This window comes from Mustelus asterias, chromosome 15, assembly GCF_964213995.1.
Source record: "Mustelus asterias chromosome 15, sMusAst1.hap1.1, whole genome shotgun sequence".
NCBI lineage: Eukaryota > Metazoa > Chordata > Chondrichthyes > Carcharhiniformes > Triakidae > Mustelus > Mustelus asterias.
Window position 1 is genome coordinate 11,644,023 of NC_135815.1, and position 6,000 is coordinate 11,650,022.

Consider the following 6,000-nt stretch of genomic DNA (forward strand, 5'->3'; position numbering starts at 1 on the left):
AGAATCGCATTCCAACCATTATTTTGTAAATTGAGTTTGTATCTTTATATGCCCTGTTTGTGAACAGAACTCCCACTTACCTGACGAAGGAGCAGCGCTCCGAAACCTAGTGGCTTTTGCTACCAAATAAACCTGTTGGACTTTAACCTGGTGTTGTGAGACTTCTTACTGTGTTTACCCCAGTCCAACGCCGGCATCTCCACATCTTTCTGTAGGTGACAGTTGGTCATTTTATGAGTGTCACAAGTAGTCTTACATTAACACTTTATTGCAGTGTTAATGCAAGCCTACTTGTGACTCTAATAATATAAACTTTAAAAAAGGGTGAAAGGCCAAAGCCTCAACTGAAACCTCACCCGATGTCAGATTTGCTGAATATTTCCAGCATCTTCTGTTTATTTCAGAATTCCAGTTCCTGCAGTATTTTGTTTTTGGATGTATCGGAAAGTCAGGCAAGGAGTCAGCTTGTACATCGTGCTTTCCACAGTTAAATTGTCCTCCAATGTTCATTGCCTTCCAACACATGTAGGAAAATGGCTGGTACACCTTTTTATTTGAGTTATTTGTTTAGGGTATGGACAATGCCACATTTATTGCTCATCCCTAGTTCTGCAAAGATGGTGGTAATGGGCCTTCTCCTTGGTCCATTCCAACCCCTGTGATGGTACTCCAACAATGAGCTGAGGTAGGGATTTCCAGGACGTTGACCCAGCATCAAGGAGCAGCAATATTGTCCAAGTCAGGATGCTGTAAGATTTGGAGGGAACTTGAGAGGTGCTGGATTTTCACCAGATCCTGCTGTAGCCTGGCATGAGTAACTTCATTATTAGACTTATGAATGGAGCTGAACACTTTGGGATTGTGATTGAAAAGCCTAATTCCTAATTTTATGACAAATAACAAATGTTGATGAACCACCTGCACCAAGGGTATTGCCCGAGGAATCCTGGCATTGATATACTGAGGCCGTGGTGAGCGCTTTCTGGCAAGCATAACCATCTTTGTTTGAATCATAGAATCACTGCAGTGCGGAAGGAGGCCATTTGGCCTATCAGGTCTCCGATGCAGTATCTTACCCAGGCTCTATCCCCATAACCCCACATATTTAGCCTGCTAATCCCCCTAACCTATACACCTTTGGGCACTAAGTGGCAATTTTAGCCTAGCCAATCCACCTAACCCGCACATCTTTGGACTGTGGGAGGAAACAGGAGCACCCGGAGGAAACCCACACAGACACGGGGAGAACGTGCAAACTCCGCACAGACAGTGACCCGAGGCCAGAATTGAAGCCGGGTCCCTGGCGCTGTGAAGCAGCAATGCTAACCACTATGCCACCCTGCCACCCCTGGGTCAAGTATAACTTCAGCCACTGCAGCATTTTCCTTTCGACTCCCACCAATCTCAGGATCTCGGTTCTGGCAAGGGATTTACTCCATCCTCCCTAAAGCCATACTTGGCTGAGAGAAAAAAATAAACTTTACCAAACATCTTTCATAGCCTCAGGGCACCCTAATGCGATTTACAGCAATTGAAGTACATACTCAGTGTTATCATGTGGGGAAGGAGGTAGCAAATCAGCCCACAGACAGCAATGCGATAATCTGTTTAGTGATGTCAATTGGGGAATAAATATTAGCTGCAACACCAGGGAGAATCCCCCTGCACTCCTCTGAACAGCACCATAAGATCATTCATATCCAGCTGGAGAGCAAACATTCAAAAAACCTCATCTCCCACCATGCCACATTATTGTAGGGCAAAAGTAATAATCTACAGGGTTTTTTGTCATCTGAATTTGCGTGCGTGTGGGTAAAGGGGAGGAAGTATACAACATTTTCAGTGTGTTTATTGTATTCTAAAATTCTCATCCTTTAGGTGATCCGTGTTGTAAGTTACAAGTCAAAATACTATGATAACCACTTAAGTTTCTGAATTATTTATTTTTGAGCGAACACTCTAATGCTAAATTTAGGAAAATTCTTTGGTAAATTTTTAGAAAAGTTTATTTGATTTGATTTATTATTGTCACATGTATTAGCATACAGTGAAAAGTATTGTTTCTTGCACACTATACAGACAAAGCATACCGTTCATAAAGAAGGAAATGAGAGAGTGCGGAATGTAGTGTTACAGTTATAGCTAGGGTGGAGAGAAAGATCAACTTAATGCGAGGTAGGTCCATTCAAAAGTCTGACAGCAGCAGGGAAGAAGCTGTTCTTGAGTCGGTTGGTACGTGACCTCAGATTTTTGTATCTTTTTCCCAACGGAAGAAGGTGGAAGAGAGAATGTCTGGGGTGCGTGGAGTCCTTAATTATGCTGGCTGCTTTGCCGAGGCAGTGGGAAGTGTAGATAGTCAATGGATGGAAGGCTGGTTTGCGTGATGGATTAGGCTACATTCGCAACCTTTTGTAGTTTCTTGCAGTCTTGGGCAGAGCTGTGATACAACCAGAAAGAATGCTTTCTATGGTGCATCTGTAAATGTTGGTGAGAGTCGTAGCTGACTTGCCAAATTTCCTTAGTTTTCTGAGAAAATAGAGGCATTGGTGGGGCTTTCTTAACTATAGCGTTGGCATGGGGTGGGGGGGAGGGGGTGGAATCAGACAGGTTACTGGTGATCTGGACACCTAAAAACCTGAAGCTCTTGACACTTTCTACTTCATCCCTGTTGAGGTTTAGTTGATCAAGCTTGAACTTTAAAAAAATTAACTGGAAATCTGAAATTAAGAGCATCTAAAAAGACAGATAAATGATTCGTATAAGTTTGTCCTTTACAGAATCTCAGAATTCTACAGCGCAGAAAGAGGCCATTTGACCCATCGAGACTGCACCAACCACAATCCCACCCAGACCCCATCCCTGTAACCCCACATATTTACCCTGCTAATCCCCCTGATACTGAGGGGCAATTTAGCCTGGCCAATCAACCTATGATATGGAGATGCCGGCGTTGGACTGGGGTAAACACAGTAAGAAGTCAGACAACACCAGGTTAAAGTCCAACAGGTTTATTTGGTAGCAAAAGCCACTGGCTTTCGGAACAGGCTGTCCCTTCGTCAGGTGGGTGGGAGTTCTGATCACAAACAGGGCGCAACGACACAAACTCAATTTACATGAATAATGATTGGAATGTGAGTCTTTACAGCTAATCAAGTCTTAAACGTACAGACAATGTGAGTGGAGGGAGCATTAAGCACAGGTTAGAGGTGTGTATTGTCTCCAGACAGGACAGCTAGTGAGATTTTGCACATCCAGGCAGGTTGTGGGGGGTTACAGATAGTGTGACATGAACCCAATATCCCGGTTGAGGCTGTCCTCATGTGTGCGGAGCCTGGCTATCAGTCTCTGCTCAGCGACTTTGTGCTGTCGTGAAGGCCGCCTTGGAGAACGCTTACCCGAAGATCAGAGGCTGAATGCCCGTGACCGCTGAAGTGCTCCCCAACAGGAAGAGAACAGTCTTGCCTGGTAATTGTCGAGCGGTGTTCATTCATCCGTTGTCGTAGCGTCTGCATGGTTTCCCCAATGTACTATGCCTCGGGACATCCTTTCCTGCAGCGTAACAGGTAGACGTTGGCCGAGTTGCAAGAGTATGGGAACCTAACCCACACATCTTTGGACTGTAGGAGAAAACCGGAGCACCCAGAGGAAACCTATGCAGGTATGGGGAGAATGTGCAAACTCCACACCGTGTGGTGACCTAAGGTCAGAATTGAACCTGGGTCCCTGGCGCTGTGAGGCAACAAGGCTAACCACTTTACACACAGTAAAAATGTCTACCCCAGGACCTGTATTTCCTTGCAGGTCTGGATAGCTGTTAGCCAAGCAAAATTCTGAAATAATTGTGAAGGAATCAAACCACTGATTGCTACCCCACAAACTTTATTTTAATTACAATCTCAGATGCATAATGCTTATGGCAACTGTGTTTTAATGAAAAGCAACAAATTGATGACTTAAGTTTTCCATAGAGATGGGGGACGGGGGTTGGAATAATCACCAAGTTCAGACAGAAGTACCCACAAAGCTGGCAATTATTCTTTGCAAAAGGGGAATAAAAGGTACCAATGTAACTATTACCCACCTTCTAATGACTCCTTAATTGGGCTGATTCACAGGTGGCCTACCTCAGTGACAATCATTCATGCGCAAACAGAGATTGTTAAGTTAACCAACATGGAAGAATCATAGCCGAGCCCAATTGTTTTCTCTGTTCGTGAAGGCAGGATTGGAACATCTCCTATTTTTTCCCTAGTGTCTGCTTAGATTCTGCAGCAATTCTCAACAGATTAATGTCCTCACTACGAGTGAAGTGCAACTATTGCAATGACGAATAATCTGCCTCAGACAGCTGAGCTACATCACCAGTTGCTCCATGCCTTGAGATCTGCACGCAACCTGAGCAGGTAAGTCATGTTAGGTGCAAGTATTTTCATGACTACCGCACGTTGCAGCCAATTAGGCACTTCAGGGTAGTCACTGCTGTAATGTAGGAAACGCAGCAGTCAAATTGCCCCCAGCAAACTCCCAAACAGCCATGTTATAATGACCAGATGTTTTATCTTTCTGATGTCGATTGAGGTATAAATATTGGCAAGACAACAGGTCAACTCCCCTGCTCTTTTTCAAAAAAATGCCGAGGGATGTTTCCATCTACCAGAGCAGGCGGATGAGAAACGACACTTCAGTCCTCTCAAAGAAACAGGCTTTTTCAAATTCTCAGAAAGCATCCAGGAATGCTTCAAGGGCCAATGAATTGCCTTTGAAGTGTAATCATCTTGAAAAACAAAGCCATGGCAGCCAATTTACACACGGCAAGCTCTCTCAATCAAATAAATAAAATAATCTGTCATGGTGGTGTTGCTGGGCTAACTGTTGTTGTCCAGGACGCCAGGACACACCGCTCTTCAATGAATGGATATCTTTTCTGACCGTCTAGGCAAGCAGATGTTTAGCATCAAGTTATGCAGCAATCCCTTTACTATTGAAACGACAGCTTTCGTCACACACCAAAGCTATGAAAAAGGTTTGAATGCCATCTTTGATTCTAAACGCTAGACAGCTACCACTCAGCCAGGCTCAAGGATCAAAGCATTAATGCGGATCCTAGGGTTGAAGAAGCTGAAATTATTCTGGTGTTAAATCAAACCCTGCATATATATTCAAAAGCTTTTTCTTTGATGTGTTCGCGTTTGTACAGCTATCACATTAAGGTGCAGAAGATACCACTTTGCAATCACCTCACGAGCAGCTATTTTGGTCCAATCTGCAAACATAATCTGCATTTAAGTACCACACAAATGGAGCTCAACTGTAGAAAGCTCAGGGTGAGGGTGTCACAATTTAGGTTTAAAAGACTGTTTTGGGACTCATTTAGAATAAAATGAAGGGGTCATGTGACCGTTTCTGCAGTCTGCCTGAGAGGAGGCCTCGATCAAAGGGCAGTTAAAGATTAAAGGAAGGCTTTAGACTGTTTTGGCAGGAAGGTGCACAAATTTGGGAGACAATGGCAGCAGTGTTGGTGTTTACAATGGTTCAACTGGTAGCCTCCAAAGTCCCAGAAAATGTTGAGAGAATATCAGGTTGTATGCTTTAAACTAGCCATTTAACTCCAAGATAGAATAGAATATCTAATCAGCATTTCAACCTAGATACAAGGCCTATGTGATTCATATTGATATTCTCGGAGAAGCTTCTAAAAGTACATCTGAAACTAGCCTGCCAGTATCTGGTGCCAAAAGTCTCTATGGTTCACCGCACAGGATTCGGTTGGGTGCTTGCACTCATTGAAAACACTAGATAAGTGAGGATTTGAAAAGCTGGAATGTTGACCTAGTTTGTGCTAGAGAATCGCCACAAAAAAAACCCTCACTGTAAAAGACAGTGCCAGGGATAAAAAATTACCAGGCTAGGAAAGGAAAATAACGCAAGTAAACCGGTGCGTATAAAATGGGCTGAAATGTCTCCATTTGCGCCATAACAGTTTTGCAATTCCTTCAGGAG